Source organism: Planococcus citri, chromosome 5, assembly GCF_950023065.1.
Source record: "Planococcus citri chromosome 5, ihPlaCitr1.1, whole genome shotgun sequence".
In the NCBI taxonomy this organism is placed as follows: domain Eukaryota; kingdom Metazoa; phylum Arthropoda; class Insecta; order Hemiptera; family Pseudococcidae; genus Planococcus; species Planococcus citri.
This window is the reverse complement of record NC_088681.1, coordinates 36,019,418-36,032,566: the sequence shown is the minus strand read 5'-3', so window position 1 is coordinate 36,032,566 and position 13,149 is coordinate 36,019,418. Positions and strand designations below refer to the sequence as shown.

The 13,149-nt window shown below is 36.1% G+C and overlaps 1 protein-coding gene across 2 annotated transcripts in view; it reads right to left on the bottom strand.

Moving 5' to 3' along the window:
- Positions 1 to 13,149, bottom strand: part of LOC135849289 (blood vessel epicardial substance-A-like) — a 73,357-nt gene that overhangs the window by 54,438 nt on the left and 5,770 nt on the right. Inside the window, exon 1 of one of the 2 annotated variants that reach the window (XM_065369653.1) lies at positions 11,417 to 11,791. The exons of the other annotated variant lie outside the window; for it this stretch is intronic. The gene's annotated coding sequence lies outside the window, so the exon portion shown is untranslated. Of the gene's footprint in view, positions 1 to 11,416; positions 11,792 to 13,149 lie in introns of those variants that run through there. 2 annotated transcript variants of the gene reach the window in all.

Genomic DNA, 13,149 nt, shown 5'->3' with positions numbered 1-13,149 from the left:
AATAAGTACTTGACCCTTTAACGCCTTAGATAATTACGCAGAAATTTTTGAATTTTTTCAATTTCTTAGAAATCTCCTGAAATTTGTTTTAATTGAACCCCATTTTTTGAAATTTTTTTTGAGATCGGCCTTCTAACTTAATTTAAACGAATTTCAATTGTTCTTGATTGCAGAATAAACGGATAAAATTTGAGTTTTCAACTTGTCAAAAATCAAAAAATTAAATTCAATTTCTAAAAATTTGCCTAAAAAAATGTAATTTTTAGACATGTTTTCGATTTTTTCTCACTCCATTTCAGAAATTTTTCTCGTTATTGAGCCATGAAAAAAAATCTTTATTTCAAAAATTTTGGTCGAGTTCAAGAATACCAACAGTTAGTTTCAAATTTGCTATCGTTGTTTTTGATCCATCACAAGTCGTTTCGATAGTGGTCTGTACAATCGACTCGAAATGAAAAAACTAAACAACCTTTTGGCAAATTACTTTAGTCGCAGCTCCCTAATGGTTATTGAAGCAAGTACGTACAGCCAACGATGGCTTTCGGTTTTCTAGATTGATTATCTGATTGTCGAAATGGGTCACACAAAAAGTTATTTCGAAGCCAGCGAGCTTATCGGTAAAAAGAATCGATTTTATCGAAACGCGAAAGTTTATTTTTTTACTTTCCTTTTTCCAGTCGAGTCGGATTTATTATCTTTAATATTTTCCTGCCTGTGTAGCAAATAATAACGCTCTTGATCGGATACCTCGGTGGTTCTACTCTTGTTTTTAACATTTTTCGCAGCTCGCATGTAATTTTGATTTTGAGCAGAGTTGATATTATTATCATTACCGAAGTCGTCGAACAGCGAAGGTATCTTGTGAGCGTATTTGCCAACGTTGAATCTCTCGTGATACATGTACCTGGTTTCTTTTTCTTTAAGGATTTTATTCACTTTATTCAGCTCGTCGTATTTTTGACGTAATCGTTCGAGGCTTTTCTTCAAAACGGAGAGTTGTTTTTGCAGTTCTTTATTCTGTTCGACGAAATTGGCGTTTTGATTCTTCACAGTTTGCATATCGTTTTCTAAAACTTGAACGAATCTCGTACTGCTGTCGTGCTGCTCGCTAAGCGTTTTATTTTTGGTTTCGTACATTTTGAGTTTTTTTTGCAGAGCACCGATGACGTTGACTTTACGATCCATTTCAGTTAGACGATTCTGCAAGTACTCGAGTCGATCTTGTAACAGGTGTTTTTCATCTTCCAGCGTTTGGTTTTCGTAGATTAAAGATTCCACGTCGTTTTTCAGCTTACTTGTAGTTTCGTTGATGAGTTGTTCGTGTGTATTGGCTTGTTCGATTTTGGCTTGTTGTTCTAATTCGAGCTGATTACGTAACGTATCTTGATCTCTTTGTAGATCAGCGATTTGGGTTTTGAGATCGTCAACTATATCGATTTGTTGCTGATTGGCGACGAGCAAACGCCGAATTTCCAGCTGCATAGCGTCTCTTTCTTTGAGCGATTGGTCCAGTTCGTGTTCGATTTTTTGATGAGTTTGAGGCGTGATCAAAGCAGCCATGTGAGACTTGATTTGCTCGTTTTCCGCTTGCAGTTTCTCGATGGAACGTAACAAACCGGATTGTTTTTCTTTCTGTTGTTTGAGTTCTTTTTGAAGATCAGCGTATTGTTGATCACGCTCCGGGACCGTTTCGCCCGAAGATAGAGGAGCCGGCTTCGTAACGCTGGTTTGACGCGACGACGACACTGGCTTAGCTTTATACGATTTATAATCCAGGTAAACCGGGCCTTCGTCGGGCTTTTTAGCAAAACGATTTTTTTTCATCGTATTCGACGGAATGCACGACTGATGGAGGTCCATTTTATTCGACAATATTGACCGACTATTGACTTCGAACGAATACTAGACGCCTAGGCCGATCGTATTGCTTAGTAATTTTTTTCCCATCAACTCCGGATCGATGATTGGTCCACCATTGGATGAACGGCGAAAGTCGTCAATTAACGTCGAACTGAGAATCCTCCTGAGATCCAAGGCCAACGTACACTGTTCACAAACACACAAGGACAGTTGGAGACCAAAAAGGCCACTTCGCCGTTAAAATACAATTATGTAATTTTTTTTCAAACGAAAACAAATACCACGATTGGCACGAACGTCGTTTTATTGAATTATAAAAATCGACCCCAGAACCGCGTTGGGATTTACTAGCTGGTCTTCTATACGAGTAATACACGCTGCTGTTTCTATAGCTTTGAGGAAATTTTGATAGATTTTGATGTCTGTGTGCTATCTCAATCGAAAATATTCGACCGAGGTGGTTTTATTTTTCGTTAGGTTTGTTTTTCGAGAGCGAAAAACGAGAGAGAGAGAGAAAAGAAAAAAAAGGCAAAAAGGAGATTTTCGCAGAACGTTCGTACTTAGAAAATTGAAATAGCTGGAAATGATTTTTTATTTACTTTTAATGGTACAATTGATGCGAAAAACGGATTTTAAATGAAAAAACTACCTACCCTCGAAAAAAGGCGTAGATTTTTTTCTCTATAATCTTTACAAATGGCTGATTGTCTGGTAAACAATGGAGAAATATTTCGACTTTTTAAGAATATTCTTCCATGTGCGTCAGCTACGTACGTAAAACTTTTCCACGCGTTCGTTTGTTCTCGAAAAACTCGAGAAGTATTAGTCTTACGGAGTTTTCGTTCTTTTTTTTGACCTTTTTCGTGTATACAGGGTGTCCCATAAAACGTACGACCAGCTTTGGATTTCGGTGGTGTAGCCAAGTGCGTAAAATATCGTGACTAGGTTTTTAAACGGGCAAAATAGTTGTGGAAATTTGAAAAAATTAAAACGAAAATGAAAACAAAATTAGAGGAAAATTAATTTTTAGAAGAAAAAATCACAACCCCTCAGAACTTATAAGTTACAGGTCAAAACAGATCACACGGAGGAGTGCGATTTTAACAATTTTGGAAACCCCCGAATCGGTTTTAAATTTTGATTTCAATAACGTGATGATGGTTTCGAAGTCTTCTTTCGATGGCATATTTCAAAACTTTATACGTTTAAATTCCACTAGCTCTTTTGAAATACGATGTAAAAGACTCATGATTATTTTTGTGAAATTCTTTGTAGATGTTAAATTTCATTTAAGCCACTTCCATCGCATCAGGTACGTACCTATTTAAAAACTGGAAATAAAAAAAAAGAACCCTGGAGAGCTTCAGAATAACTCAAAGATTCCAAAAAAAAAGAATGTTGAGCACCTTTTATAGAGAGGAGGAGGGGAGGTAGAGATACATCATTTTAAACACGATCAAAATAATATGCATAGTAAGTACTTCTGACTTCCTGTCATTGGATTTCATTCAACCTCTTTTTTTACGAAGTCTAAACTTTAAAAAACTGAAAAAATGCTCTTTTAATTGATTCCAGATCCCTTCAAGGAAAGAGAGCAAGAGTTTTGAGTATTCAGAAATAGACTGTGGACTCTGGAAAACCCCCAAAATTTCATTGTTTAAGAAGTCTTCAAAATGTAAAAATTTCAACAAACTTTAAAAAATTGAAAACTGGGGGGGAGGACACTTCTTGCCTTAATTTAGAAGAAAAATTGAAAAGATTTCAAAGTAAGTACACCTAAACACATTAGGTCGGATCCTCCCTCCCCCCCCCCAAAAAAATCTACGGATTCTGACCATATTCAGCAGTGACTTTCATTTTGAATTGAAAGTTATTCGAAAATTTTTTTAGCTCTGGAGGTGTCCCTTGAGGAAGATATGGAGCCTAAAAGAGGATGCATCAAAAAATCGAAAAAAGTTCGTAAGTTTTTGGCAATTTTTCTCAATTTTTTTGAAATTAGTTAACAATAATGACTAAAAAATTCACCACATTCCAAAATATTTCCTCGGTTTCAGTAATTGTATTTTTTGAGTTTTTGCACGAATTGTTGAGAAATATGTATGTATTTGAGAGAAAAACAATTCCAAAACACGAATTCACTCAAAAATAAGCGATTTGCAAATTTTCAATCGCACTTTCCACAAGTGGTCTTGGATTTTGACAGCAATAGCATAGATCGAGCAGAATCCAAAAATACTTTCATTTGGTAAACCACGATTTCTTTGAAAATTCCCCTTCATTGAGGCCTCATGTCTCCCATTGGGGTATTTTTGAATGCTCTTTCAATTTGAATTCAGATTCGATTCAAAAAAATGTTGTCTTTTGAGACCTATAGTGATCACTTCTGTTCTAAATTGTAATATCGAACAGACGTTTGATGGGACATCCTGTATAAACACAAACTTATTTGATAAAATTAGCCATCCTTCTTTCAACTAGCACGCCAGATTAGTCGCAGCATGTGTACCACTGTTGATTCGGCGTTCTTTTTATTTTTCAACCATCTATCTCTCGAAAAACAAAACCCAAGGCTCGTCGAGTTTCCAAAACGTACGCAGGTAATAATTCAAGCGTAAAAATACTACACTAATCGATTGCTCGATCTAACTCTAAACCAAATTCCGATTACAATGTAACCAGCTCCTAACAATGAATACCAACGACTAACTTTGAAGTTTTTCTCCTTTTTCTTTTCTCAATGCCGAAACAAATGCCAACAATGCCGGAAAAATTCAACCTTAAGGAGGAGTTGGGTTTATAAATTTCACGAAAATTTCCAGTAGGCTGGTCTGTCTTGAAACTGAAATTTGGCACTTGGCCAACCGTCGTTTGTAACTTATGTCAAAATTTTAACATTTAAAAGTTGGTAGCTTGTAGTTCTTGCCTATTTTCACACTGGCTACGAACAATAATTTGAAAATGGTGCAATAAAAGATTTTGCTCAAAGGATTCCTTCTTAAACAGAAATAAAATTGCCGAATATTCTTGAAACTAAACGAATTTGTTAAATTTGATGGTCTCGTATAATCAAAATGGTACGTTTAAAAATTAAAATTATTCTAAAGTGGTGGTAAAGGGGGAGGAGAGGGTGTTCAAATTTTTTCAAACGTCATTAGTGGCGAATTTTACTACAAAGTTTTGCCAGATTTTTACAAAGCTGCACAGATCGGGGAGAGGGTCAGGATTATTCTCACCGGGAAGGAGTTAAAAAATTAAAACACACTTGCATTAAAAATGTAAATTTCGTTCAGTTTTTATTTGTTCAATTTGATGTCAAATACCACAAAAATATCGAAAAAGTTTACGAACATTTGAATTCCCTTCATAAAATCAAAAATTCTCGCATTAAAGCATTAAACTAATTACTTACCTACTTATCGTAGAAACCGAATTAAAAATACGGAAATATAAAATCAAATGAGAAATCCTTCGGTGTTTTCTAATTTCATGCACAATAATTTTTTACTGTTTCATATGGAAATATCAATTCCAGTAATAGCAAACGATTAGACCTAACGAAAAAAGGTAAAAAACCAAGCCCAGCATTCCAAACCCTTAATACACGTAATTTAACTGTTGAAACAGATGAAAATTTAAATTCCAATGCCCTCGATTAATTCGATTAACTTTCAAAACCCTCTTTTTTTTTCATCTCGTAACCTTCTCTCTCCGGCAGAATTTTCTCAATTTTTAACGTGAAATCAGGTGAAAATTAGTAGGTACTATAGGCAACGATAATACTATACGCCCACGTTTGAATTTCTAATCGAAATTGGAATGTAGATAATTCATCCAGTGCTCGGGTGATTTAAAAAATAGCAATCGATTTGTAACCCATTCGTCGGTTTTGTAGGCGAATTCACCCGAGGGATCTTTCTCGTAATTCTGAGTCGAATAATCCGCATTCGAGACGAATAAAACCAACACGTATATCTGCAGGTATATTCTGAAATTGTCATAAATAATTTATGAATGGTTTTCGATTCGAATATACGAGTAGAACCACGATAAAGTATAAAGTTATCAGTTTGAGAAAAATTTTGTGGTTCGTTAATCAATACAGACTGGCGCGACGACCTCAAAATCCACGTGGAAAGCACAGACAGCAAAAAATGCACGATGGATGACATTAAGATAGAAAATGAGCAGGGGAAAAAAAAGGCTTTCCGGTGAATTTTTTCCTTATACCAGTACAACGGTTAATTATTTCCATTATAGTACGTGATTTTAGTGGAAAGTAGCCGGAGAAAGAAACCATGTAACAAAGCGTCTTGTTTATTTAGTCAGTTGACATTGATTTGTTCAGTTTTTTTAAGGACGTTACTCCTGCGTGACTACCGGCGAATGGCTATTTTTACGGCGAGTTTTTCTCGTTATTTTTCCCCAGCCTTGTTGCCAGGTTTGAGTAGAATTTTAGCGCGAGAGACCGAGACCATCGAGAGAGAGGATTAATTTCGATGGCGAAATTACTATTATCGCGACGACCCTCGTTTTAATTCGGCTGTTGGATTGTTTATTCATGTAAAAAGAAAAGAGAGAGAGAGAGAGAGAGAGGGAAAAAAGGCAAAGTAAAGCACAATGACACGCAAATTGCTTCCTCGACTATGATTTATTAAAACTCGAATGAATTTCAAACCACCTGCGTATTCTGTGTGTTCATATAATACTCAATAGCCGAATTTATTTCGCGATAGGCAACTTATTCGGCACCGGTATGTATTCTCCTTCATTTTTCTCGAGCTATGCAATTTATTCGACAGTCTAGATGGAAATTGCATACACCGCGGCGTATATTTTTTTTACCAGCATGTAGGTAACGTCTAGCAACTTATTATACCCCTGCGTCGAATAAATTGCATACAGCAGCCATATTCAAGCAAGCGTTACGTGGGCTCAAATCTAACCTCTTGATGGGGGAGCGAAGAGAGGTAAGCTGCACCAAATTTACTTCTAGGTGAGTATTATAAGTAGGTGGCTCGAAGATATACCTACTCGAATCAATAAAGAAACCTACGTGAAAATGATAAAAGTTGAGAATCATCGTTACAGAAGAAAGAGAATCGATATTTGAGAATTTTTTTAGTCTTTTTTTTTGCTAAGGAAAAAGCTGTATAGGCAACCGTTTGGCATTTATTGGCATCGTTATAGCAGTTCGCGCGCCTTAAATGTACGCCATCACGTATGGTATCTGATTAGGCGTAAAATTCGCCTAACGCATTATTTCGTAGGCGCAATCGCCGTTGTACCTATTTTGCGAGGTGAAACATAAATTTCAAGGTTTTTAATTTAAATTCTTCATAAATGAAGGTAGTCTTAGCGAGCACGATATGGTTAAATGACTGTTCTTACTCTATTTCTCACCCTGTCCGCTCCTCTTGCTCTGTAGTCTGTACAGAGCTGATCCGTTGTGAGTATTATATCGGTAGTGTAGTTTTAGGTAGAAAAGCAGGCAAGAAGGAGAGAGAAGTCTATTCTACAGCTCGATAAATCGCCCGGCGGCCAACTAAATCCGCATTTTTTTCCAAATGAGACTTTTGCGGGTGAATTTAGTTTGAAATATGGCTCGAACAGATTAATTTTAGTACGTTCTCAGTACAGCTCGTTCTTTTTACAAGGTTAATTGTGTTGGTAATTGCGAGAAGAATTCGTTTTGTAAAAGTTACCCCGGTGAAGATTTTCAGAGCTTCTCAGATAGCCATTCGAAGTTGGTCGAAACGGATTCAAACTCGAATTAGTGGTTACCAACGAGAAGGATGGAGGTTTTTCGGTGTAACGTTACTTTTCGTGTCTCTGACAGCTTGGATTGGCTCTTTCTGTAGATGTTTTAGCATATATAGAGATGGGTCAGTCAGCTGGAATGATCAAAAATGAAAATGGTTATGCCGGTGACTGACTTGGTAAAAGATAAAATGAAATGATAAATTTGAAAAGAATTCAAAAATTGAGTAATCATTTCAGTAACAGGTAGGTAAAAGCAGACGAAGTTAATTTCAATGTATTTTTAAGCGAATCAATGGCTTGGAAAATCGTTTAGCCCCAAAAATACACCCATAAACGAAGCTTATCCACGAGAAATATTTTAGGTGGAATTTTATCAAATGAGCTGTAAATGAACACCTTTTTATATCAAAAGGGTGCGAAGCCATACGACCGTGAAGATAGTGTATATTTTAGCTAGTCCTTCAAAACTGAATTGAAACAGATTTCCAAAAAGCACAGCAACGTGAAAAGAAAGAACAAAAGCAGTTAAAACTTATGTATTCAAATTAAAAAGAGGAGTTCAAAATTGTTCAGTTTTCCAAAACAACTAAAATAAAAATAAAACTAAATTTGTCAGTTTTTTTAAATTTTTTATGATTCCTATTAAGAAAACTTAAATCACGCCAGTTTGGGAATCCCCAAGCTCTTTTTCGAAAGACCGATCAAACTGAAATTCATACTGCAATAATTTGTACAGAATTTACGTGCTCTTCAACTAGCCAAAGATGATAATTTCACCTGAAAAATCTGGTCTAAAAAATGAGTTCTACTCCGCTCTACTTTCTGCCCTTTCTCTAATAATTGATAAAAAATATTAAAATTAATTTTAGATATGAATCAGAAATTCGCATAAATTAAAAAACTAATTTTATTAAAGAACCAGGAAAAAATGTGAAAATTAATTTTCCTTATCTGTTTTTTGAGGGGAAAAAATGTGTACACATCCGAAACATGATTCTTAATTCGTTGATTGCTTTTAATTTATGAAAGAAGAAAATGTCTTTTTTACTCCTTACGTTCCTTCTTCATTTTATATTTTTCCATTTTTTTGTTCGTCGTTTCCTTTTTTTGGGTGGGGGAAGGGGGAAGGAGGGATGGTGAAGTAGGTATATTTTTTCAGAATTTCAATGATGAATACAATACGATGAATGGCGATGAAAAAAAAAAATGCTGATTATTTATACGTATGCAAAAACAAAAAATTTGGTAACAGTGTATCAAATCCACATTTTTATTCATCAAGGGAGAAGGGGCAGGGGAGAGTAAAGATCAAAATTTTCCAAAATAGTCTCAGCGTATCGTATTTTCGATATATCGAAAGAGCATGTAAAATTACGTTACCAGTCAAAATTTCAGGTAGGGTACTAAAAGTGCATTTTTCGGTTTTTGGTAAATTTTGGAAAACCAAATTTGGGCCAAAAATTCGAAAAAATCAAATTTTCACCAAATTTGCCAACAACGCCGAAATTTAGAATGTACCATACTTTCAGCCCCCTCCCTCCATCGCATAGATTAAAAACAGTTTCGAATTGTTTTGAGCAGTTCTAGAGCCTTTAGCAGATTTTTGAAAATTGAAATTGCCATAAATCCGGGAACAATGAAGTTGAAAAATCTGAAATTTACTTCAAACTCTAATTTTAATATGCTGAGTTGATTGGAGGCGGTTTCAAGCCGTTCTGGAGCATCCAGCCATATTTTGATAATTCCAGGTGCTCAGAAAGATCCATAAAAATTGTCCAAATTATCCCAGAACGGCTTGAAACCACCTCCAATCAACGCAGCATATTTAAATAAGAGTACGAAGTAAATTTCAGATTTTAAAACTTCATTGTTCCCGGTTTTGTGGCAATTTCAATTTTCAAAAATCTGCTGGAGGCTCTAGAACTGCTCAAAATGGTTCGATACTGTTTTCAATCAATTTAGAGATACAAAATAGGCTACATGTCAAATTTCAGCTTCTTAGGTCAATTGGGCAAAATTTTGATTTTTTTTTCATTTTTGGCCCTTTGATTTTCAAAACTTCCCCCAAAAATTGAAAAATTCAGTTTAGTAACATTTTAGCTGGTGATTTATTTTCATATCTTCTTTCGATTTAGCTTTGTCCGGATCGAAAAATTTTTTTCGGGTTGGATATTCCCTTATCAGTTTTTTAATATGTAGAAAATGGTTTTAAAAAACAGACTTGGGATGACTGAAAACACGGTACTTTGATTTTTTTTCAAGATTTTTCTCTTCCATTTATTAAGTATCTATCAACTTTTTGGTTGCATAGAAAAATTATTTCGGAGCCCATCATTATAATGGAACACCACCATCGCCTATGAGGATGTGAACTCAAAATACAGGATTTTTATACTTTTAGTTCAATCTTGAGCATTTTCTGATCAAATAATATTTGTACATAAAAACAGCATAAACGCCATCAGATCCTTTGATTTTTTTTAGCATTTTTGACTTTTAAAATTAATTTTGAAATTTTGGACGAAAATTTTTTTGTGGGGTAAAACTGACGTGAGCGATAATTTAAAAGAATAGACATTTCGATAGTATTCATCAGTCACCCTAGGGAGATCCTGTTTGTTACGAAATGTTTTTCATCGCCACATTAGGATTGAGGGAGTCGAATTACCCCAATTTTCATTATTTTTCCAAAGATTTAAATTTCTCTTCTGTCATCTTGAAATCTGCAATTTCTCATGCAAAATCTGCCAAGAGACAAAATCGAATATTATTCGTAGGTGTTGAAAAATTGGGCCACGTAATCGTGAAAAGAGAGTTCTGAATACAAATCCAGGATTCTTGAGACGACTTTTTGGGAGAAAAAATCAATTTATCAATTTTTACACTTTTTAAAAAAAAAAACTCGATCGAAAAAGTATTTTATAAGCGTAATAGCTCAACAAAATATGAAAATTTTCCCGCGATGCGACAAATTTTCAATTACGTTTTTTTTAACCATTTTCGTATCTACTTTTTTTTCAGCATCGAGCTTAAAACCATACCAGCGTAAAAAATCAATCCAATACCCAACAACATTCTAATTACTCCTCCACTATACGCCGCCAAAAATCCCAAATACAGTGTCAAATTGTGCACACGCACGTACAAAATAATCAGATCTTCAACACGTCGCAGTGAGGCAGACAAGCGAAATTACCAATCTATATAACACGCTCGATTTAACTCTTATTGGTAAAATATTGCGAAATTCGAGCCCAAAAATAGGTTTTTACGTAAATTCAAAACGTCGCCGATACATTATTCAATGTTCCGCGTTAGTTTTCAATCTGACACGCATTAGAAATATTTGGCGCTTTGAAATTTTACGATGGTACGCTCGACGAACGATGCTTCGAGCAATCACACGTATCTAGATACACGTATACATGTATCGTATATTAACCTACCTACGTGTATATACAAAAGTTTATAAGCACCTACATATACGATCGTGGAATTTGAATTCTTGCGGTACAAAATATCTAAGTACCTACGTAAACTCGTAAGTCGTAAGAGATGAAAAATACGCGAATTTAAAGAAATACGTGGCAAGCTAGTGCGACATGATGTATTTTAACTACCCCTGTCACTTGTTACATTTAGAAGCCGGTCTTCGGACGATGAAATTTTCCCTATACGTAACCATCATGGCTACCGATGGCGATTCGAGCTGGTATATTTATTGAAAAATCCAGCTAGGTAGACTTCTCTCATCGCTGATTGTATTTAAAGTGAGCTAAAAATTGATTCAATTTACCTGCCACAGTAGGTGATAAAATTAAACGATCGAGGAATCGCACTAGTCCGGAGTTATGTGTGGAGCACCACGATAAAAACACCTGTTACGAAAGGCAAAACAGAGTAGGAAAAAAGCACACACAAGTACGCAGATATTATAAAATATCGGATTACCCGGCTATACGAGTATAGGATATATATACGCGTGAGAAAAAATAAACTAATTCGTCGATCAGTCTATACTGCGGCAAAATTGGTGTAATTTTCGATAAATGTACGAGTACATGGCTGGCTACGACGCGAACGTAGCGATTACCGCAAAACATCACATTTCCACTCGCTATAGCCAGCGTTTCTGTTTACTCGCTCATCGTACAGTATACCCAGAGACGGAGAGAGCGATTCTCTGCGATTTACATCTTGGTTGCCGTTGCGTTGCGCCTTTTTCCTACCTCCCTCGTACGCGCCTCTTTTGAATTTTCCCAAAACCCGGGAATCGATCGATAGGTACACACCGACGGTGCGCCAACTCCGAATACATAGGTAGGTAGGCAAGCAGGCGAGCAGGCAGGTAGGTACGCTCTCTGATGGGTATCGTGGATGTCGCGCCCGCGCTTTCAACTCGCGACACGACCGCCACCTTCGTCGCCGGGCACAAGTATCCGCTAAATACAACTTATACATGTATATAGGTATTTCAACTGTTACGCAGCTCGGCACCATGGGGTCAATATCTTGACGAATTCAAATTACACGCATTTAACGCCGCCTCTTTGTACGTGTAACTATGTTGGTAGGTATAGGTAATACCTACATAGAAAGGTATAGAGCCAGAGAACACGATTTTACACGAGTGTCTAGCACCTTGGTGATCACCTCGCGGGGGTCAAGACTCTAGAGTACCAGCTACCTATCTCTCTCGGTCAAATAGCATCATACCCATTGGCCATTCCCATTTCCTAACACCAATTTGACATCGCCATCCATTGTACGAGTATGTCTATGGAAATACTTACTACAGCACCCCATATTCCACAAATACACGTATAAAAGTCTACTTTGTCAACCGATACAGAAGCAAATCACTTCATCAGACACGTTTGTTCTCTATAACTACTCGTATGTAGGGTTGTAGGCCTGCATGATATTTCGAGCTTTGAAGCACCCGCACTTCTTCTAAACATATCAAATCACCAACTTGCTGCGACAGGTGCGTGTAATTGTCTTTCCTCTCTCGCAGTTTCGAACGTATTGGCGACAAAATGTCGCTGACAGTATATCAAAGCACGCTCCCAAAATTAATTTTTTCAATTTGGCACACGCAGTGTGTTCTGGTAGTCATCTGGTGACTTGAAAATTTGAAATGATCAACTAGGCTACTTATTTTACGCCACTGCGATGTAATTAGGTATATTAGTCAATGGTAATTCAGAATATAAAGGTTGAAGGTCCACTAAAATTTTGAAAATTTGTATTTTAGTAATTTTTGCGATCACATTGACTTCTTTAATCTTGACACCAAAAAATAAATAATATGCACAAATCGCGAATCACAAAAAATATTTTTGACCTTATATGTATCAGAAAGAGGGGCTTATATGCCAACAATTTTTAAAAACAGTGAAATTTAGTCTCATTGAAAAAATTTGTTGACAAAAAATTGAAGCAAATATGTAGGTACCTCATTCATATCTGAGTTTACAGGGCCTTCAAACAGACCAGGAGGAGGAGGGTTGAATGACCCCACAGGGT